The sequence below is a fragment of the Protopterus annectens genome, chromosome 2.part0 (assembly GCF_019279795.1).
Source record: "Protopterus annectens isolate FY-2018-M chromosome 2.part0, PAN1.0, whole genome shotgun sequence".
In the NCBI taxonomy this organism is placed as follows: Eukaryota; Metazoa; Chordata; order Ceratodontiformes; family Protopteridae; genus Protopterus; species Protopterus annectens.
Genome location: NC_056728.1, coordinates 470319009 through 470344355, shown reverse-complemented (window position 1 = coordinate 470344355; position 25347 = coordinate 470319009).

The following is a 25347-nucleotide window of genomic DNA, read 5'->3' as shown; positions in this document are numbered from 1 at the left end:
GGTGTGAATATCCTTGGTGAATATGGACACTCCTCCACCTTTAGTGTTTTGGTCTTGGTTTTGTGGCCGAAAAGTGTGGTAAGAGTTGTAGCCTGGTATTGCAGGGGTGCTCTCTGGAGCCTTAAACCAGGTCTCAGTTGCTGCACAGATATCGATGTTCTCCATTTTAGGAGTACCTCAAGTGAGTGCATTTTGAGGTTTAGACTTCTAGCATTGAGTAACATTACCTTCAGATTTTGCATGCTTGTATCTGTTACGGTGGTGGTTTTGTCCTTTGAACCTTGCCTAAAAAAGGCACTATAAGGGTGGCAAGAGCTTTAGCCAGTAACCTAAATCTCAGGGGGGAACAGATGCAGACCATCTCTGTCAAAGCATCGTGGTTTATCGATCATGTCTTCCCAGGCAGACAGATACTGTATCCCCTTTGAATGACACCAGAAGCTTAGCCAATTGTTGAAGTCAATCATTTTGTCCTTATACTGTGGTATAATTTTGGGCTAAGGCAGGATGCTACTCAGGGCTAGGGTTATACCTGTCTGGGCCACATGATCTGAGAGCTCTTCCATGTCCCTTTTCATGAAAACCAGGGAGGTACGTCTCAAGTCATTCAATCCAACATGGACAATGACAGAGTCGTAGTTGTACTTGTTGTGGAGTGACTAGAGTGCATGCGTTATCTGGCAGATCCTGGCACCCAACAGGCAGCTGACTGTAATTTTCATCTTGTTCAGCCTGGTGAGTGGACATCAGTGTGCCTGACTATAGAGTCACCTATGACTAAAGTGTGTAAAAAATGTACCTCCCACTATCAAGGGTGCAGCAAGTAAAAATAACAGTAGATAAAATCAAGCTACACCTCCACAGCTCAAACGAAATGTAGACATAAAACCAAATTTTAATATGATGCTAAAACCAATAAGGCAGACAAAATCCAAATTAAATAAAATAAACACAGAATGTAAAGTCCCAACTGTAACTCAAAATGCAAAGTCCCAACTCTGTAACTCGATAAGAGCTTTCGGTTTGAAACCTTCCTCAGATCACAATAAAAAACGGGACTCCATTTCCTTTTTTAAAAAATAAATAGACCAATTGGCACAAAGATAAGAGACAGTGCCCTTCTTTCCATTCATAATTTAAACCACCAATCACATGATTGGAGTTTGGCACACCTTCAGAATGAACCAATCATCAGCCTTCTGGCTTTCAGTATAGGTTTCAGCGGAATTACACCATTCAAACCAGGCAGACGATCTGCCCTTAAATTTATAATCCATTTAGTTTCACAAATTTCAGTTTGATTAGAAATATCCCCTTGTTTTACTCCTTCATAAAGCTGTTCAATGGCCTTAAAACTAAAAGAGTGATCGGGATGCTTTGTGATGTGCAAAGCCAATGCATTATGTATGTCACCTTTGTGTATATTGCACATATGCCTTAACATTCTTTTCTTGAACATCTGATTAGTCTTACCTACATAACATGAGGTGCAGACTGTACAAGTTGCTAGGTAGACTAGATTATTGGTGTTACAAGTGGCTTTTGCAACTAAAGGAATATTCATAGTTTGTGTTCAGATGTCTGAATGCATTACTACTGTCAATATATTCACAGATTGAACAATTACCACATTTGAATGTGCCTTTGCATCCACTTAATACCTGCTTGGAAAATCCATCTTTAGTGCATAAAAGTCTTTTTTCTTATTCTTATATCTGAAGCACAGTTCTGTTCCTACAAGTTTATGTAGCTTTGAATCCTGTGTTAAAATTGGCCAATACTTCATTATAATATCCTTTACTTGCTTGTTGTCTGTACTATAAGTAATCGTTAGTCTCAGTTTATCTGATTTTGAATGTTGAACATTTCTTAATCTTGTTCCAGTTTCATTTAAGGAAAGACTGGTATCCTGCTTAGAATAGCCACGTAGTTGCAATTGCTCTTGCAAGTTACTAATTTCTTGCTGGGTGGTTGTTTCTTGAGTACACCTTTTAGAAATTCTCATGGCTTCATTGTGCATGACATTCTTGGTAATATGCCTAGGATGCATGCTACTTTTATGAAGGTAGTGGTTCTTCCAGGTGGGTTTTCTATACAAGGTGGTATCAACTCCACCTCTTTAAGGATAACATTAACATCCAAGAAACTGACACTATTACGTGACCAACAGCTTGTTAGTTTCAAAAAAGTTGTAGTTCCATTTAGGAATTCCAGAAACTGTGTAAATTGTTCCTCTTCCCCATTCCATAACAGGAACAGGTCATCCACAAAATGACCATAGAATAAAATGTGTTTGTGCCATGGATTGCTAATACTTAATATATTCTTCTTCTCCCATTTAGATAGAACAATATTGGAGTAACTGTTAGCGCAGGGGGTGCCCATTGCTACTCCTCAATGCTGCCAGTAAATAGATGGTCCATAAGTAAAAATGTTTGTATTGAGAACCATCTCTAAAAGTGTACATATCAGGTTAACATCTTTAGTACATTTGTTTTCAAAACAAGTAAGGAATACGCTTCTGTCCCAGCAGGTTAGGTAAAAAGCACCAAGCAAACAAATGAAGATCAATATACAAAAAAGCATGATCCGTCACGAGATGAAACACTTTATTTTTTAAGCACCAAAGCGAGCTTTTCGTCAGACACACTCCAACTTCTTCAGAAAGACAATGAACAATGTCTTACTACTAACCGTTATCTTAAATACCTTAACCGTTTAAAAAATCACATGATCATTAATTAGTGAAAAATGAATGCCGGCACACCCACCTACACTAAGATTAGTCATATGTCAACCTAGCATTCAAAACAATATCAGCAACTGAAATATAAAATGTATATAAAAACAACCACTACTCGTAAATGCAGTATAAATTAACAACATCGTTATAACTCTACAACCTTGACCGGTGCATCTCACAACAATAATAATCTTTACACAGTGACATAAAGTATCAAAAACATAACTTGTTCTTATAAATACCCTGGAAAACCATAATCGACTGATGGCAGGTTAACTTGAACCTCCGGATAAGAATCCCCTGTTAAATAACAGTATTCTAACCTCCTCGGTATAAGGGTCCCCTTTTAATGAAAATATTTCTCTGTTTGAAAGTAGAAACAGTATTCATCACGGAAGATGGCCAGTAAAGGTTTAAGCCTAAAAAGCTATGTAAAAGACCCGGTTGGTGTCTTAAAGGGCCATACATCATTAAACCAAAATAAACGTAGCTAGCAACATGCAATAATATGGCACAAATATATGATTAGAACAAACATCAAAATTAAATTACATATTATTAAAAATTATATGTTCAAAAGCGTATTCTGTAAAAAATAATAATTAAAGATAACCACAGCCAAGGGTGATCAGCATAAGAAATGTATGGCTACGTTAAATGCTACATAACATACACACTCTTATATACAAAATACAAAAGATGATGAGCAATGAAAAAAATAAATAATGTAAGTAAATAACATATATTGAACCATATATAGGTATAAAAACAATTCCACACCTAGGTAGTTAACTCCACCATTAAATAATAATAAAGATCATGGAAGTCGGCAACTGAGACCCATTGCCAAATTCGGTACATGTTATTAAAATACCCCTCTAAACAGTAATAAAGGAAACCAAGGTTGCTATGTAAAAAAAGGCCAAGCTAAAAATAGACCTAAACAAGTCAACCTCAAAGACCAAATTGTTGGGAATACTGTTGAAATAAAATAATGAAGGTAAATGAAAGCAAATTTAAAAATGAAATTAAAAAATTGAAAATTAACACTTGACAATTAAAATATATGATTGAAATATAATTAAAAACTGGAAAGCGCTACCTAGCTGCTATATAAATTATGTATAAAATTGGAATATTTCAATGGGATCATCACAGAAAAATAATGTATAATGGATAAGCCAAAACACATAAATACATAAATAATGCAGTCCTGATGTACCTGTTCAGCCTTTTTAGTTTCAAAAGACAAGTAATGGATAACATGCCATTGAGACCAGGGGTATGGCAAGCATCCAACCTGAGTTACCATGACAACTCCCTACTTTCCAGAAGAAGGGAAGAGGAACCCCCCCTGTAATTGGTTTTTACCTGCTCAATGATACAAAACAGAAAATTATGGCCTGGATTTTCAACTATGTGTCTTGCTAGAGCATTGTCCATCTTGCCCTTCCTGATGGCATAAATATGTTCATATATTCGTTCCTCTAATTTTCTGTCAGTTTTACCAATGTAAAATGCAGGACAAATGGAATATTGAGCCAGGTACACCACTTGGTTACTACAGCAAGTGAACCTACACATAAGATGATATACCCTGTTCCTGATAGTAAATCTCATCCCTGTCTTTATGTGGCCGCAGTAGTGGCACATATTACATTTATACATTCCATTCCTACCATTCAAAACCTTAGGTTTTCTTTCTAGGAGTCCTTTGATATTTAAGCCTCTCCTAAACACTACTTGAGGTAATTCCAATAGGGTGTTACAAGTTGATTCATCCTGGGTAACCAAATTCCAATTTTTCAAAATGATGACAAAAATCTCCCTAGCATCCAAACTATATGTCAGTACAAAACTATATGTCATGGGAAAAACATCATCCTTCCACCTTTCAAACGTTGCTCTATCAGAAGTGTTGTAATTCAAAATAGGTACATATACCCCAGAAATTCTCTTATTACAAACCTCTCATAACAAATTGTTAATGAGGTCTTTGGGGTAACCCCTGTTGGAAAAGAGGTCAGCTATAAAAACACATTGTTCCTCAAAATCACAGTCCCTCGATACCATATGGGCAGCTCTAACAAGTTGGCCCTTAACAATGGATGGCTTTTGGGACAAAGGGTGGCAACTGTCAAAGTGAACGTAGCTGTTGGAAAAAGATTCCTTCCTATAAATCTTAGCTACAAAATAACCTTTGTCTTTGTCTTTCAAGAGATCTACATCTAAATAGGCTACCCAATCTAGGGAAATAGTATAAGTGAATTGTAAAAAAATAGTGAAAGAATTAAACATGTCTACTAAAGAAATGGCTGACTCCTCATCACCTTTCATGATGATGAAGGTGTCATCAAGGAATTGTGTATATAACGATACCTTATCCATGAATAATGGGTTAGCTAATATGAATTCCCTTTCCCAGTAGGCCATGACCAAATTGGCCACACTGGTACCACACGGGGAACCCATTGGTACTCCTGTCATCTGTAAATAGAATCTGTTATTGAAAGCCACAAAATTATTGGACAATATAACATTCGACAATTCACTCACCAGTTGGATATCTTTAGCAGGGGCCTCTTTTTTGGCCAACATGACCGGAATCCAATCTAGAGCAACAGAATGAGGGATGGATGTAAATAGGTCTTTCACGTCAACTGTTAAAAAGTGACTGTTTTCTCTATAAGTTGTCTGATTGATCTTGGACAAGAAGGACCAGGAATCTTCAAATTTGGGGTTCAGTAACTACATATTTCTTTATTATTGAGTTCACTACTTTGGCACTAGCATAAGTGATGCTACCCCTGGCACTCACTAAGGGGCGCATTGGTGGATCCATGGGGTTCTTGTGGATTTTAGATGATCCAAAAATAATAGGAATTTTATATGTAGATGGAGATATAAAATTCAATAAATCTAAATCAATGGATCCGTTGACAAACATATCGCCAAACTAAGTGGAGACCCTAGAATTTCCTATATTCAATTCATTCGTGGAAACCTCCTTGTAAGACTCAGAGGAAAGGATGTCTTCCATCCTCTGTATATAATCAACCTCATTCATAACTACCAGGCCTCCACCTTTATCTGGTTGCATGACCCTCACTGAAGAATTAGCTAGTGAATCTAATAATAGTCTCTCATCTTTGCTAATATTATATCTGAAAGCCTGTTTAGGTAAAGATTTATTGAGGGTATGTCTTATATCCAACTCACAAATCTGTTCGAATAAGTTCAGAGATGGATGTAACGGTGGATTATAAGTGCTGGCCAAAAGGAATTCATCCCTAACACTAGTAAAATTTCCCATAAGTAAATGTAGGTTTAACTTTCTAACAAAAAGTTTTAAATCAATAACAGAAGAAGCTATATCGGCCCTCTTAAAGGGCACGTAAGAAAAACCTTTTGCCAAAACATCCACTAACTTGGTCTCAAAACATAGTCTGAAAAGTTGTATATCTTAAAGTCCTTTCAAGAATTGAATAAAATGTTATGTTGACTGGTCTTAATTGGGTCAAACCCAATAAGGCATTGATTCAGTTTCTCCTGTGCCTGGACCGGTTGTTGGATTTCCGGCCTTGTTCCTCTAGGGGTGGTGAGGCTGGATCCCAAAAATGTGGAACCTCCTCTACCTCTTCTGTATTGCTAGATTTTTGATGGGCTGCCAGGCGTTTGCTACACCTTACTGGATCCGTAGTGTCCGCTGCATCCTTGGTGTTAAGTCCCCTGTGATTAGCTGCCTCACCCCTTTCTGACAGGTTGGGAATAGTCACTCCAGCACTCCAAGTTTTGAAGGACAAGAAGTTTCCCTGGGATACTGGAAGTTTTGGATAAGCATTGCCGTCTTTGTAAACCTTGATATCCCTTTGCAGTTTTTTAATTTTAGTAAAGGTGAGTTTTGAAATATGCTGGTCGATACTGCTATAGGTACAATCATACTCATACCTATACCTATGGAAATAAAGATAATTTTTAATTTCCCCGTCCAGTTTATTAATATCCAATAATAGATTGTCAGTGGCCAATAGATAGTGTTTTCTGATGAGGTCCATTAATTCTAACCCATGTCTATCAAAAAGGCTGATTAACTTCCCGGTGAAAGATGGACCCCTCCTCCAATCCCGTGGGATACTGCCAAGATCTTAGGTTCTTTGGGACTATACCAGCCTTTTTACACTCACCAAAATAGGCCACTTCCAACTGGATTTTCCTTAATTTCAACAAATTCTGATTGAAAATGTTCAATTTAGACAGAAGAGCCAATGACCCACTCGATTCTATATCACTTAAAGGGATCCCTCCGACATCTGAAAAGGTAAAAGAATGATTGAGCCATAAATTTAAGTTGGGTGTATCATGTGGTTTAATGGACAAACTATTAGCACCGGTAAGATGGGTCACTCCTGTGTCCTGAACTTGGGTTGTTGTAAATGTGCCGGTTTCAGTAGAATGAACTCCAATAGGTGGAGAAAAGTTCCTTGTAGATGGATGCTCATTTTCAGAATGAAAATGAACTAGTGTAGACTTCAATACACTGGGAGGGCTGCCTCCTACTTGCCCTCCTGTAAGTACTCCATTAATATGGGTTGAAGAGTCGTGCGCCCATACTTGTTTTGCTAACCCAAAACATTATCCAGTCGATTAGATAAGTGGTTAACGTTTGGCTGTGCTTATCATTAATTATTATTTTTTACAGAATACGCTTTTAAACATATAATTTTTAATAATATGTAATTTAATTCGGATGTTTGTTCTAATCATATATTTGTGCCGTATTATTGCATGTTGCTAGGTACATTTATTTTGGTTTAATGATGGTACCTTTTTTAAGACAAAACCGGTCTTTTTTATAGCTTTTTAGGTGTAAACCTTTTTGGCATGTCTCTGGCCTGATGAATATTCTGTTTCTACTTTCAAAGAAAGAAATATTTTCATTAAAAGAGGGCCTTATACCGGGAGGTTAGAATACTGTTAATTAACAGAACCTTATCTGAGGTTCGGTTAACTCAATCATCATGGATTTATATGGTTTTTATTATAATATAGTTATGTTTTTGAAACATTTCACTGTGTGTGTAAAGATTAAGGTATTATTGATGTGGTCATATTGAATTGTTTAGTTACCCATGTGTTGTTAATTTTATATTTTCACGATGCAGTGTTTTTTATATATTATATTTTTTTTATAGTTATGCTTATGTTTTTTGATTGTAGGTTGTGATATGACTAGAATTCTAATGTGTGATGTACGTGGGTGTGTCAGTAAGATAGTATACTGATTTATAATTTTTTTCAGAATGTTATTTTTAAACGGGTTAGTAGGTAGAGGTGGTTCATTTAGCTTCGAGTAAGTTGGTGTGTGATGGAAAGTCTCATGAAGGCTTTAAAAAATTCATTTGTTTGCTTGGTGCTTTTTACCTAACCTGCTGGGACAGAAGCATATTCCTTACTTGTTTTAAATAGGTTTTTTTTGCTTTTTGGAGTTTTACATTTGTTTTCACTTATATCTCTCCTTACTGCTTCAATTCCATACTCACTTGGGATCGAAGTAAAAAGACTACTGACATCCATGGTGGTTAATAGTAGATGTGAAGTGTCTATTATTGCATCCATAGCTTCTTTCAACTTAGCCAGGAAGCCATCACTATCTCTTAGAACATTAGGTTATCATTTCAATATTTCCTTTAATTCTTTCTCTACATATAAAGACATGGTCTCTGTGACCCATCCCTGTCCTGCAACAATTGGATGCAAGGGAGGGTTTACTAGACTTTTATGTATTTTGGGGAAACCACTGATGGATGGAATACTAGGATGTTCAATGAGAAGGAAATTATATAGTTCGAAACTTAGAGTATCTTCCATTAGCATACTATATAATAATTCCTGTGTTTTTTTAATATAAGAGTTAAGTTTCTGAGAACTGACTTCCTGGTATGTCTGTTGATCAATCAGCATCTTTTCCATGTTAGTTCTATACCAAACTGAAGACAAAACAACAATGCTTCCCTCATTATCCACTGGTTTTAATACTATTTGGTCATTTCATTGTAAATCATGTAAGGCTTTTCTTTCTTCACTAGATAGATTGTGGTAATGTCTAGTGCCTTTATCTGTTCTTAGTTTTTCCACTTCATCACTGCACATACGAGTGAATAAATCGACAGCTGGATGATTCAAAGGAACAAACGTGCTGGGTTTTTTAATAGTATTATTCCCCTTACTAGTGCTCCTGTATATACTCTTAAAAGTCAAATTGCGTGTAATACACAATGTCTGTCACAAATTCACTAAGATCTGATTAAAGGGATGGAATGAATGTAAGGCCCTTCTCCAGTATGTTTATTTCATTGCCATTCAATTCATAATCCGATAAATTTACTACAAGTGAGTTATCAATTAATTCATAGTTTTCTTCCCTTTCCTTTCTTCACTTAACGCTCGTGGGTTTTTGTATGGTTGTTTAAAAAAAATGGCAAATACTGTGTAAGTGGAATGTGGGATGCTCCATTCTTAGGAAGAGTTCCTGTTTCTACAGAGCTGCACGCTCGTTCTGAATTTAATTTATTCTGACTTTAAGTTTTTGTTCGTTTTATTTCCTATATAAAAACAAGGGCATGTATCGCAGAATCACAGAATAAGTGAGCATGTAAGGAACATCAGGGACAAGTCTGAATTCAATACCCTTGCTAGGCATACTACACAACACCCAGACCGCACATTTAAATTCTTTATTTTGGATATGATACCTTGTTCGGAAAGGGGGGGGGGAGCTGGCAGAACTTATTAAAAAAAGCGGAGCTAGTGTGGCAGCTCCTTCTTTCATACAATGGTACATGCAGGCGGTCTATTTCTTTCTAGTTTCTTTTAACTTAAAACAAAGCAAAAGCAATATGATTATAGATATTTTTCAATTTTGGATTTTAAAACAAACAAAAAAAAAAAAAAAAAAAACAAAAAATAAAAAAAAAAAAATGGTCCAGGCCACCAATAAAAGCAACAAACTTTATATAACACAGATTAGCGCTTTCATCTTTATGTAAGAATTCTTCAGATAAAACAGCACAAGTGCTACACTTAGCTTATATATCCTTCACAATTATCATCAATTAAAATTTAAAGCACCACACTCATATCATTGACAATAATATACAATGTACCAAGATCAAGTGTATACATATACATTAGTATATGATATAATGCAGCTTAATAGTACAACAATATATAAAAAATACATACAATAAATGTTCTTTCCCCATTAAAACCAATTTCAATAGGATTTATAAAAAAAAAAAACTCTCTTTAGCTGTCAGCACTGGTTTAATACTCACATATTCATAGAGACCAGGTGGAACATTGGCCTTCAACCTCAACTGCCATTTCAATTCCCTATTCAACAGTACGTTTTTAATATCACCTCCCCTAATATTATTCTTAACAACATCTATAATACCAAACTTAAAACCACAAAAAGAAGAACAGGAAAGCGAATGTCTGAACAAGGCACTAGTGTCTTTCCCAGTCCGTATGTCGTACATGTGCTCATACATTCTGTCTTTAAATGCTCTCTCTGTTTTTCCTATATAGAATGCAGAGCACTGCACACATACCACCAGGTACACTAACATCTTGGTGTTGCAATTTTCCTTGCAAAATTTAACAACACTATTAAGTCCATTGTTCAACCTAATGGAATCTTCCTTGTAAATATACGAACATTGACTGCACTTGCCACAAGAACTCGTAGCTTTTTTTATTATTTTGGCATTACCTTCCACATTTTCAAACATCCTTTTAAAGTTTTGTCTAGTCCTGAAAGTAAAAGTAGGTTGGGGTCCTACAACACTATACAGATCTTTGTTGATTTTAAGCAAACTCCAATTTACTCTAATTATTTGGGTAAAAAAATCAGTAAACATATTAAACTCCGTAACACAAGCCCCATAAAAATTTTTATCTGTATTTTGTTTTACCACCGTAATAAGGGGTTGACCTAACAATGGCTTGTATTTAGTACCCCAACCCCTATAAACTTCCTCAAGTACCTCATACACTAATTCCCTGGGGTAACCCCTTTCCACAAATTTTTTACCCAAAAACATAAATTCACCCATTAAATCATTAAATTCTTGTGGCAAGTGCAGTCAATGTTCATATATTTACAAGGAAGATTCCATTAGGTTGAACAATGGACTTAATAGTGTTGTTAAATTTTGTAAGGGAAATTGCAACACCAAGATGTTAGTGTACCTGGCCATATGTGTGCAGTGCTCTGCATTCTATATAGGAAAAACAGAGAGAGCATTTAAAGACAGAATGTATGAGCACATGTATGACATACGGACTGGGAAAGACACTAGTGCCTTGTTCAGACATTCGGTTTCCTGTTCTTCTTTTTGTGGTTTTAAGTTGGGTATTATAGATGTTGTTAAGAATAATATTAGGGGAGGTGATATTAAAAACATACTGTTGAATAGCGAATTGAAATGGCAGTTGAGGTTGAAGGCCAATGTTCCACCTGGTCTCAATGAATATGTGAGTATTAAACCAGTGCTGACAGCTAAAGCAGCGAGAGTTTGATTTTTTATAAAATCCTATTGAAATTGGTTTTAATGGGGAAAGAACATTTATTGTATGTATTCTTTTATATATTGCTGTACAATTAAGCTGCATTATATCATATACTAATGTATATATATATACATTTGATCTTGGTACATTGTATATTATTGTCAATGATATGAGTGTGGTGCTTTAAATTTTAATTGATGATAATTGTGAAGGATATATAAGCTAAGTGTAGCACTTGTGCTGTTTTATCTGAAGAAGTCTTACATAAAGACAAAAGCGCTAATCTGTGTTATATAAAGTTTGCTGCTTTTATTGGTGGCCTGGACCATTTTTCTTATTCTAGTCTGGTTTTCCCTGATGGGATTGCTGGTTGTATTTGAGAAAATGCAAGGCACAGAGCTGTTTAAGCTGTTTTAAATGGTAGTGCTATACATGTTGCTTGTAAGTTTTTATTAACTTTTTATTTTTTATTTTTACTTTCTATTATACATTTTTTAACATATCCTTTTAAAAAATGTTACTTTATAGGATGCATACATATATATATTTGTATGGTCTGATTATTCATAATTGCTGACTTTTAAAATGCACGAGTTGTGTTTTTTTTTTTCTTTATCTGTCTTTCTGGGGGAAGTGATGTCACACAACAAATGTATTTAAAGGATTTGATGTCTTTTTGCTGCCATCTGATGAAGTTCCATGTTAATGTGCACTTTTGGGGATGAAAGTGCTTATGGTGGCTTAATCCTCACTTGGTGGTGTTTTTGTTTGCTTTCCATGTGATTTGGATAATCTGCAATAAATATTTTTGGAGAGGAATCCATTTGCTGAACGTTTTCTTGGATTTTGTGGTTTTTGGACTTTTTTGTTTCATTTCTTGGTTGCTGACATGCTCAACATTATGGATGCCTTGAGCATTGGGACTGAACAGTCAATTGTGTCGAATTTAATGGAAGGCGGATGTACTAATGATATTTCACTTCCTGTCAGTTCTTCTGGCTCTTCTGGGTCTGATTGTGACTTAACAGTTTTGATTCATCAATTAATGGCTCGAATGGAGTATATTGAACAACTTTAACTTTCACAGCTTTCACAAATATCGTTGCATCCTACTCCTACAAGCTTACTTTCATCTGCCTTGGATGATATGGGCACTAATTCAAGTGGAGCTTTGAACGCTTGTCAACATAGCAAAAATATTCTTCCTATGGTTAAAGCAAATCAGGTCAGTGACTTAAATGGAGCAGATGCTTGTTCTAGTAAAGACTCTTGTGTTAATACACGTGTAAACATGCACAAAGACATTTAACTGACTGGCTCAGCAGTGGCAAGTGTCTTGATTCTTTCAGCAATAACGTTACACCTAACCAGTCCATTTCTAATGGTTTAAATGAGTTGGACAGGGTGGTATTCAAGATTAAGTGCTTGCAACTGAATAACTGTTACTTTAGGGAATGTATAAACAAAAAAATTGTCCCTAAAGGCTTAAGGATGTGGCGTTATCTGACTGGTCTTGTTGCTAACTCTCCCGTTCATAGGGATTTAATTAAACTGTTTGACCATTTTGGTACAGAATACATGGAAATGGTCATTAAATACAATGATATGCAGCTTGATAGCTTGTGTCATGAAGCAAAGGATTTGGACAGAAAATAACACAAGACATATCATTTCCTGTTAACCAGTTTGATTACACCTGCATTTTTCATAGAGGAAAAAAATAGAGGTAATAAAGAAAAGGAAAACTAAAAAGATCTTAAGGGATGTGGATGAATATGGAGCAGACAATGCCTACCCACCCTCTCCCCATTCACTGGAGTGGTACCCTGGTAGACAATTTCACATTGATGGGGTTGATTTTGTTGAACATGAGCAAGATGCTAATGGCTTGAATGACTCTTTTTTAGAGGAGGAAAAGTACCCCCCACTAAGGAGATTGAAGCGCATCCAGAACAAACGGATGGCCAATGTCAACAATTCGGTCCAATCACAATGGCTGAGTTACAGGAACAACTACCCCCATCCGGGATGAGGGAACTACAAGAGGTCCTGGAAGGGGGGGGGGGGGGAGGTAGGACTTAATTCCTCCTGGTTTGACATTTACTGAGTCTGACATTGTTGATTATGGTATAGTCCTTCTGGAGGGGGGGTGGGACTTAATACCTCCTGGTTTGACATTTTCTGAGTCTGACATTGTTGATTGTGGTATAACTTCTACCACTGTATCTATGTTTAATGCCTTCCATTTGCCCCCCTTCTCAGTGAGTGTCAATAGCACACAGGATTTTAAAGTTTATAATTTTACAGAATTGCAGTTAGATGTGCACCTGTGTGATCTATTGGTGAAAGGTTTTTCTTTTATACCTTCTAAATCGGTCAGTGTAGTTGATAGTATTATGGACCTCAAACAATATGTGAGAAAACTGAATTTGCATTTACTCTTTCAGGGAGTTAAGAAGGTTATCCCCCCAATAAAAGTATCTAGTAATTACAATCCCCCTCTACACCCCTTGTTGGGCATTTTTGAAAAAGTTTGTGAAATTGACATCAGAGCGTACTGCACCCAGAAAAATAGTTTGACCTCTATGATTAAGAATAATTTAAGTGAGGAAGAAGGTTTTGAGTTATCACTACTTGCTAATAACATAAGCATAAGGGCTATAAAACCCGACAAGGTGGGGTGGTGTTGTATTAATGCATCAGAGTGACTATATTAGGAAAATGTATGAAATTATTGACACCCCTACATATATAGAAAGCTCCTTAAATGAGTTGAATGGGGCTTACAGAAAAATTAGGGGGCACTTGGAAGACCTATTTATAGAAAGACTCATTTCTATAGACAAATTACATTTTTTGTCTACTGATTTTCCAGTTACACCAGTCATCTTTGGGATTCCCAAGATGCATAAGAATTTATGCCAGCCCCCTATGCACCCTGTTGTGGATGCCAGGGCTTCCATTACACACCCTATGGCAAGGTTCCTAGATATTGAACTAAAAGAATTTCTTAAAAGGGAACCCTTGCTGTGTAAAGATTCCTGGGATTTTTTGAGGAAGATAAATTAAACCAAGTTTGATAAATCATATGTTTTGATTACAATTGATGTGAAGGATCTTTACAGTGCAATTCCACATGCTATATGTACAGAATGTTTTTTTGATTATCTTTTTTCAGTTGGTCTACCACATGATAGGTGCATGATGTTGGTACATTTATTGGACTTGGTGCTGCATAACAATTTTGTTTGGTTTGATAAGAAATACTATCTACAAGCTCAAGGGGTGGCCATGGGTGCGGCATGTGGTGAGTTATATGCTAACATTGTTATGGTAGAATGGGAAAGGAGGTTTTTGACACAGTCTACCTTCTTCCCACACTGCCACATGTACACCCATTTCCTTGACGATATTTTCATTTTATGGAAGGGGCCCAAGGACCTAATCGATCCATTTTTGGATTATGTAAATGCTACCACCTCTTTTTTACAATTTACACACACCATTGAGGAGACTAGTATCGCATATTTGGATATTTTGCTGAAAAAAGACTATGTACTTAGATTTGTGGCTGTAATACACCAAAAGGAGACCTATTCTAACAGTTTGCTCCACTTCACGAGCTGCCACCCATTTTCTCAAAAACGAGGGGTGGTAAAGGACCAATTTGTTAGAGCGGCCAGCATGGTGAGCCTATGGGATGACTTTTTAATAGAATGTAATAACTTAAAACACATGTTTTGTAAGAGGGGTTACCCCAGGGAATTCGCCGAAAATATCATGGGTGAAGTAGTTGAAAAAGAAGGAATGACCACTTTCACCCTATTTTAGATCCACAGACCAGTACTTCTCCATCAAACCTTGATACTCTAACACCACATCAGGGTGTTGTAGGTGGGGTCCATACTGCCACATCCACAGAAGCTATTTGTAATTTTAATATGGCCTTTAATCAGGGTTCACCAAAAGTGTGTTTTCTTACTACCTTTGCTTATGATTCTAAAAATGTTCTTAACATTTTGACTAAAAACTGGGAACTTCTAATGAGTGATAGTGCCATTAGGGGTTCCATTGGTGCTAAACCTATTTGTATGTATAAGAGGGGTCGAAATCTAAAGAATATATTGGAGTGTAATGTGAATAATACAGGATTTGGCTTCACTCATAAATGTGGGAGATGCAAATTGTGTTCCTTTATTTTTGAGAATAATGAAGTTAAAATCAATAATATTAAACTAAGGTTGCAATTTCAGGGCTCATGTGATACTGAGAGGGTTGTGTATGGTGCAATATGTGATACATGCCCTTATTTTTATATAGGAAAAAAATGAATGAAAACTTAAAGTCAGAATAAGTGAGCATGTAAGGAACATCAGGGACAAGTCTGAATTCAATGCCCTTGCTAGGCATACTACACAACACACAGACCACACATTTAAATTCTTTATTTTGGATATAATACCTTGTTCGGAAAGAGGGGGGGCCTGGCAGTACTTATTAGAAAAAGCGGAGCTAGTGTGGTAGCTCCGTTTGAATGCTACATGCTGGCCGGGTCTCAATGACAGTGTTTCTATTTCTAGTTTACTAAAACTAAAAGCACTGCATAGATGATTAACATAGGTTTTCTATTCTGGTTTTCCCTGATGGGTTTGCTGGTTGTATTTGAGCAAATGCAAGGCGCAGAGCTGTTTAAGCTGTTTTAAATGGTAGTGCTATACATGTTGCTTGTAGGATGTATTTCTTATTAACTTCTTATTTTTTATTTTTACTTTCTATTATACATTTTTTAACATATACTTTTAAAAAAATGTTGCTTTATAGGATACATACATATATATATATATATATATATATATATATATATATATTTATGGTCTGATTATTCATAATTGCTGACTTTTGAAATGCATGAGTTGTATTTTTTTTTTTCTTCTTTATCTGTCTTTCTGGGGGGAAGTGATGTCACACAACAAATGTATTTAAAGGATACGATGTCTTTTTGCTGCCATCTGATGAAGTTCCATGTTAATGTGCACTTTTGGGGATGAAAGCGCTTATGGTGGCTTAATCCTCATTTGATGGAGTTTTTGTTTGCTTTCCGTGTGATTTGGATTATCTGCAATAAATATTTTTGGAGAGGAATCAGTTTGCTGAGCGTTTTCTTGGATTTTGTGGTTTTTGGACTTTTTTGTTTCATTTCTTGAAATGTACAATATTAAAATATATATAATTATATATTTGCATATTAGTGTGGCATTACTAAGTACTTGGAATGCCTGTTAATTTTCAGTTGTCTACCTACACATTTGACCTATTGCATGCCCTCACCTCCATTTTATAAGATATATATAAAATCTGTTTCTCCTCTGCAACATATGTGTGTGCCATTTTAAAATCTATATGTCTTCTCCAAAGAGATATACTGTTTATTTTGCAGTGCTTCTTTTAGCATACTGCATGTTTCTGTTTTAGCCTTAATTGCTATGCTTATCTAGGAGCATCTCTATGCCTTATTTTGATGCTTACCCGCATGTTAATTCTGCATTGTTTTTCATTTATGTATTACATTGCACAGTGGGTTACTTCACTTCATTTGATACATTCTGCAGGGCTGCACTCATCTTTTGGAATCCACCCCTTAGTAAAAGACAACAGAAAAGCATAATGTCAGTAAACTGTTAAATAAGGAGGCTTTAAACATGAGTTTAGCTAAAAAGGAGCAAGTTATGGTCACTGATAAAATTAAAATACAACTGAATAAATAAATAAAATGATACATGAATATTTTAATGTATTCTAAACAAACTGGGAGACTAAGACCTACGTACAGAAGTCCTGTATATGTAAGTAATCATACTGATCTGGGTAGAAAGTGCTGGAAAACTGACCTAGTAGGTTATTGGGTTAGAAATAAAGTGCACAGAGCTGTTCAGTTCTGTACGGAATAGTCCTTCTGGGATATTACTCAACATTCAAGTAATGACACCAGAATTTGAAAAAAAAACATCTATAAACAAAGTTTGTACATTATCATTCTCTCTTTCACCACCAAGAAACTCCCAGAAAAGCAGACTGGTTCCCAAAAACTTCTCAACCAGCCTTTCATTACCTCAGTAACATTTAAGCCAAAACTGTAATAAGTACAGGCCCTATCTCTCTCCTGCAATATAGTTATTAAATCTTACTAATATGATCTTAGAGATTTCACTGATATTCATTCTGCAGGATTCAATAATCTCTGTGTAGGTTCTGCACAGAGCCTACACTGAGTGTCTTTGTGTTTGCAATGCTGTGCATCACGCAGTCTTGTGCCATGAATATTAATGATGCATGGCATGTATAGGGAAGGTTTCACTGCTCATCCCAATGTTACTGGATGTATAACATGTATAGTGAATGTGGATCATTCCAGGGGAAACGGCAAGCATGCATCTTCTGAAAGATTTGAAGTACTGAACAGAAATGTATATGTCATGATATATTGACTGCAATCCTCAGTATTTTCACAATAAACCATCCACTTTACAAGAAACAGGCCAAATACATGATGCAAATATCTGGACATTCTGCAACATAGTGGGCAGTCTGTCTTTTGTGTTTTAATTTCTTTTTTTTTTTTTTGCTAGGGCTTGCACGATGTGCCGCTTGGCATAAACATGTTCAGCTATGCTCACCTGGTTTGCGCAAAGCACAGCAGCACACAAAATGGAAGAATGGACCACCCAGGTTGTAGACAGGACCCATATGAACCAGATGCATTCAGTTAATAATACTGTGCATCACACAACCATGGTAAGCATCATTGCACTATGGTTAACAGTAAGAACCTTACAATAACTAATAAGATAGTAGATATCCACCTCACTAATCCCATGGCAGCAGGTGTTAAGTGTAGGGGTGAAGTGCAGATGGTATGGGGTTCTAATACAGGGTGTGCATGTTTTGTTTTACTGTTGTGAGATTGCAGATTATAGCAATAAAGTGCAAGATACACAACTGTTTTTTCTATCTTCTTTTTGTAATAGCTGCAGGTGTAGGAGAACCGTACTTATGATAAAATTAAACTAGCCCATTTACACAAGTGCCTGTATACCTAATCAGCTAGAAATTGCATTGTTCACCACTCTTGAGCATTGCTTACTCTTGTGCAAACATGGTGCCCGCCAGTGTGCACCCTTGCCTACTGTTTTTGAATTATGGTAAGCAATGTGCAATGTTTTCAAATGTTGCAAATCCAAAAAGAGCACACTCTCAGTAAATGCAAAGCATGCAATAGGTAGGAAACAGTACCATATACACTGCAATTGGAGGGAAATGCTCACCAGACATTGAACTTGAACTTTGGCAAGCATGTCTGCAGTTGCTGGAGAGGGTATGCACTTTCAGGTGCAGCATTATAGGAGTCCAAGATGAGTTCAAGATTTTTTGTTGGACTCCTAGTTAGAGAGCATAGGCCCAGGTTGCAGCGGGACTATTCCAGCTCAGAATATAAATCTGAAGCCTGGAATAGTGTTTCCAGGGCCTTAACCAGTGTGATAGGTATCCCTCGCACAAGTGAGCAATGCTGACATCATTTTGATGACCTTCAGAGGAGTAAGTGGGATATCCTCGAGCTTTGGATCAGGGAATGTTAGGCAGGGGACACCCCACAGCTGTGTAAGTATCAATTTCAGTGAGTAATTGTAAGAGTTAAAAGCTGAATATAGTCAAGACTGGCATTCATAATGGTGTTCTGTTCTGTTTTTCCACAGCTGCTAAGGAGAGAGTATTGAATGTCTGATCCCATGCTGTACGTCAAGTAAAGATGCAAGAAGGATGTAAGAAGCATGTGGTATATATGTATGCATCAGAACAGTACTGTCTAAATAGTATTTTAATAATAATAAGAATTTGTATAGTAATTTTGTAGCATTAAAAGTTAAGGACTGCTTAGTTGGTATTTAATAGAGTTTTATCAAATTAAGCATGCATATTCCAACTGTAAAATAAACTATGTATGCCATAGTCTGTAGTACAAAGCAATGACGCCATATTCTCAAATAGCTGTAGGCATGCATCTCTAAACTGTAAAAGGAAAAGTATATAAGCAGTAGTCTGTAGGATGAAAGAACAGTACAGTATTTTAGTGTAGTTATTCATTGTGGGTGTCTGACATCTGTGTCTCCTATTGGTGCTCTGCACTAGGAAGGAGAGCAGTGTCTCCAGCTAACATAGGCATGCACCAACAGTATGGATCACAATCCTACACACCATCTCTAGCAGTTCATCATGGGTGATAAACTCATTTTGTCATGGGTGATAAACTCACCCCCTCCACCACTGCACCCGGAGGAAGCCACAAGCCTGTCTTTTGGAGCAGACCTACCCAAGGGATGGGGTAGTGCAGTGGCAGCATAGGGGATGCTACCAGGTACTGCACCAGATGTGCTGGACAGCAGTGCTGCAGCCGGTGGAATGGGGGCAGATGGATCTTGTGGGACAGTCCTTCCCTGCTGTGCTGTGGGAAAAACAAACATTAGAAAAGTAAAAACTAACCCCCCCAAAAAAATCAAAAAAAAAAAAAAGAGAGAGAGAAAAGGATTGGGATGAGAGAAAAATAAAGAACATTAGTAACTTCATATGTGATATACAAAGCATTGATGCAATTATTTTACCCTGTTGTGTTACCTTTACTTTTAACACTACAAACTCCTAACAAATACATTTGTTTACTGTTCAGACTACCTAGCTTCTAACAAATGTGCAATATATTACAGATTGTAGTAAGCAATCCTTATTGTGTGCATACATTGCAAATATGGGTTGTCCACACTGAGTACAACTTACAGCAAGTCAGTGGTGACACTGCTTTACAGCTCTGATTTTACATTGCAATACTGATGAAACCTTAACATATTTAATATATTATATATATTTAATGGGCCTACTTTGTTTCATTGAAAGCTCAGTTCAATGAATTTGAATTCACCCTCACTAAATCGTCAAAAGCTCAAATTACTGAAAACTCATTTCACCGAATCTCATTTCACTGAAGTACTGTGATATATGCCCTTTTCCCCACTGTAGTGCAATCCTGGAATTAGTATATATAGTTGGGGGTGTGGGGGGCATAGCCCCCACCTTGTTTGGTTTTATATTATATTTCACCGGAAGCTTCAAAACTATACATTTTAAACCATAGACATGCATACTTACAACACCGATGACTAACTTTTTCCAGAAGACAATATCTACCCAAACTAAGTGGTGGGCTATGCCCCACATCCCTCCAGTGTGGGGTCTATGCCCCCCACACCCCTAACTATACATACAAACTCCAGGATTGTACTACAGTAGGAAAAAGAGTATATACCTTTTCCTTGACTTACAGTACTCTACACAGTGCTAGTATTTCACTTCAGTGAAATGAGTTTTCAGTAATTTGAGCTTTCAGCGATTTGGTCAGGGTGAATTGAAATTTAGTGAAATGAGCTTTCAATGAAATAAAGTAGACCCATATTTAATATATTTAGGAAGTGCGGATTTTGAAGGCACAACATATGACTAATTTGTAATAATGACCTGTTGTTTTGCCCTCCAGAGTAATGCATGCATACTTCCTTATTACAGTTAAAAAATGAATGTTCAAGTTAATATAGCTGTATAAGTAACAACTAAATGCATCGTAATTTTTAATGGTAAAATAATCTCACTGTTGGGATGCATACATACTACATGCATCTCGCATCCATGTCAATCTAGCAGCATGGGTTCACGCATTCCTTGCCTGGTCTATACCATTAAGCATATGAATCCTGACTATATCCAACTTTGAACTCTGACAAGGAGTCTCTGTAAGTGATACTTACACATCTGTGGGGTGCCCCCAGTCTGACATTTCTTGATCCAATGGTTGAGGGAATCCCCTCTTTCACATCTTGAGGTTTCTGTAGTGGTTCCTACATTGTTCAACTGTGTAGGAGATACTGGAAGCACTGGTCAGAGCCCAGGCCAGACTTTTACATGACTCTGCCTTGTAATCTGAACCACAATAGTCCCTCTACATCAGCTTAGGACCATGTTCATTGACTAGAAGTCCAACACATCCTGGACATCTCTGAGCACAGAATCTCAAAAACTCTCCAGGAATGCCAGCCATGCCTGTCACAGATCAAGAACGATGCAAAATAATGTTTTCCCATCAATTGCAGGTATCGCACTTACTGGGAGTGCGCACTTTCTGGATTTGCAACATTTGAAAGTGTTGCACATCGCTTACCATCATGCAGACACTTTGTGTGAGAGTGCACGCTGCCAGGAAATGTGTTTGCATAATGGCCAATAGTATTAATTGAATGCATCCAGTGTATGTGTCTGGCTGTCTGGGTTCTGTCTGTTATGTGGATGGCCCATTCATGCAGTTTGTGCATTGAAAATCTATGTACAAATGAAATGTGCATAGCCAAAGCTGTTTGTGTTAAGTGGGACATCACATAAACAGTAGCCCCAAAATCAAAAAAAAAAAATGGAAAATTAGTTGAAATGTGGAAAATCAGTCTATGACATACACAGTAGAAACTGTTAGTACACATGAGATATGACTACATAAGTCTGGCTGCCGACTCTCACTGGAATGCACTGTCACAAAACAGGATTGAAGACTTATCCATCTTTGACCCACAAAGACCTTTGCAGCAAATACATGATGTAATTCCTCCCACAACCAAATGCAACTGAATGTACACTGATATCAAGGCATGATCTGATATTTGTAAATGTATTCTGTGTAATATATTCAAATGTAGTGCACTTACTCATCACACAAACTGCTATGATTATTCCTTGCAAACATACAGCTATGTCCTTTCTGTGTTTCTTGGTCATTCATCAGTTATCTGACCAGTACTCAGAGACATGCAGTGTGTAAGCCAGTCTATTTCATTTACCTTAAAATGTGTGAGAATATTCACTGGGGACAATATGATATGCAGTTGCCATCAAATTACTGGAAGGTTGAATGCCACAAACAAGCATAGGCTTCTATTTTGGGGGTGGGGAGCAAAGGTGGGTTCCTGTCATGGAACATGCAAGGGTATAATGTTCTTTCAAGGGGGGGTGGACCCAGGTTGAGCTACTGTTATGGCACAAACAAGGCTATATTAATCTTGTTACTCTCCTTATTTTGCATCCTGCCGATTTGATCTTGTGAGGTTGGTCTGCTATGTGTCTCATTACTTTCAAACTTCTCTGTTATGATTTTCCATTTTAAATGTATGTTGCTAAACTGAGGGCATGCAGTGATCATCTTTACTTTAGGGAGGCATCAATGTGTGAATCTTTGAGGTCTGAGGCCTACTGCTTGCTAATGGATACATACAAGTCAAATAAGTCTCTGCTGTCACCTGTAGCATTCATTTCTGTACAAATCTCCCACCTTGTAGTTGCTTACTGTACCAAGTGATAAAATACAAGCACATGCCATAATATTATTATATAATACAATACATGCTCAGGACTTACCTTGTAAATGCAGCAGTTGACACAGTGTTAGTTTAGAGCTGACTGTGATGCAAGCAGTACACAGCCAATACATGGGGAGGTAAAGGCCATAGCTCTGAGTTGAGGCCAGCAGAGATCACAGGGTTCCTGTATTGTGTCCTTGTCTACCCTGTAGCACTCTAAAATGCCCATGTCATGTATGTTATAAGTTAAATGTGGCCTGAAAACTCTTCTATGTCTCGGCCTAGGCCTATTGGCAGCAGCAGCTGCATTGCCTGCAGCTTGTGGCACATACAAATGGAGTTAAGTAGCAGCAGCTTATAACATTCTGCCTGTGTAGACCTTCTCCCTCTGTACTCTACTACTTTTGAAATCCACAGGAAAAAACAGCACGGAGTCTAAATGGTACCTTTATAACTTCTTGAATCACTCCACCAGATTTGTTAATTAGCATGCAATTCAGCTGCTTATGTTGTAATTAGCATCTATGAAACACAGCCTAGACATTTGCAGTCAGTTAATAATCTACTTGGTTATAAAAAGGCAAATATGTAGCTAGCCAAACTGATGGTGATGATACTTACTACATGTTCAGCAAAGCAAACTATTTTCCAAACTATCTTTAAAGGGAGTATTGAACTCCAGCAGGTATGCTGTCATTTTTTTTTACCTACATGATGCATATCCTAGAATATATTAATGAGTAATGTGAAGCAACTCCTTTTACACTATCTGCATGCATTAGTTAGAAGTCTACTGATAGCATGGCCATGTTTGTTAAGCCATTTCAGAGGTACAAATGATTGACAATACATGAACATAGTAAACTATGTGATACACATGTGCACATGTTTCAGGGACAGGTCCTTTGAATGCATGTTTAACATTTTCTCTGTGTTTTTTTTTAGGAAAATAGTTCATGTGCCTGTTTTTAGTGGGTGGGGGGAACAGAGAGGTTACATTTATAAACATCTATATTATTCCCTGTTTCTTACACTCCTTCACTTCTCTCTTCTTTTTCATTATACTGAGCTTGACTTGACTCTTAGCACTTTTCTTTTCACTCATTTTACTCCTATTCTTGCACTACTTTTTTCTTACTGTCCCTCTTTTCTTGCATTCAACAATTAACACCTCTTATCCCCTATCCTACTATAATTTTGCTAGGATTACATGTATAACTCTTTTGCCAAACCTGTGATATTTCCAATGTGTAAACAAATCTATCAGTAATATGCCAATGGTTTTCTTTATTTTAATTGACATATATAAGTGTGTATGTGTGTGTGTGTGTGTGTGTGTGTGTGTGTGTGTGTGTGTGTGTGTGTGTGTGTGTGTGTGTGTGTATATTTGCTTTTTTTAACTGAATTTTCACTGCAAACTGTAGCTTTTTATGCTATGCAATACATTCAGTCTTCACCAGTATTACAAAATGTGAATGCATTGTCTTCGTCTTATATTGTTGTCATGGAGCTTTTCTCCCTAAGACACCTCTGAATACAGGCTCTTCTTGGCCCAATGGACTATCTCGGTAAACAAAATGTAAAATAAATAAATAATAAACAAACCATTATGTCACAAACTAAAATGGACTGTTCTTTCGGGGGGGCACAGTTCAGTTACTGCTATGGCACATATGAGGATATGTTGCCCTTGCTACTCTCCTTATTTTGCCTACCTTAACTGTTTTATCTGTTAACAGTTACTTTGTAGTTATGTGATAGTTATGTGCATTATCATTCTGTTGTGTTTTAGGACCATAAATGTCATTGAGGTGCAGACTCCCCTTCAGCGAGGCAGAAAACAGCATAATAGTGGACAAGCTACATCAACATGGCACTTTCCTTCTTGGAAGGGGTCGTCCCAATATGCCAGAGAGGCTGAGGATATGGCAGCAAATTATTGATAACATAAATGCCATGGGCGGTCATGGCCATACTTATGAGCAGGTGCTCCACAGGGCACTGACATGCTCACACCTGCACGGAGGCTTGCAGCTGTTGTTGTCCAAGACCAGATGGTAACCAGGGGTGGATCTGCTGCAGAACCACCTCTCACCCCGAATGAGGAATTCTTGGTGAATCTTCTGACACAGGCAACTCAAAGCAGAATGGCCCACAATATGTCCTTGATGTGGGTGCAACCCTTCTCAGTCCCAGAAACAGCTTCCATGTAGGCTTTGTTATATGACAAGTTCAATACTGTTGTATAGCAAAACAATTGAAATAAAAGTTACTTTTGTGTAAACTGTGTTTTTGGGGTTGGGGGAGATTGAATATTTGTGCAGTGATAACCTCAATTTGGAGTTGCCAACCATGTACTTGTTAAAGTAAAACATTATGCTGATTGAAAGGAGTGCACGTACTACCTCATGTCTTACTGATAAATGAGATGATGTTGGCCTTACCTCTTGATTACATTCTTTCAGGACCATCAGGAATCCAGCACCATAGGTCTCCTGCAAGTGGTAAGCCAAATCAAATTATTTCAGTACTGCTGATCAATTCATAGTAATCTAATGTCATTTTAGGCTTATTGTGTATATTGCTGTA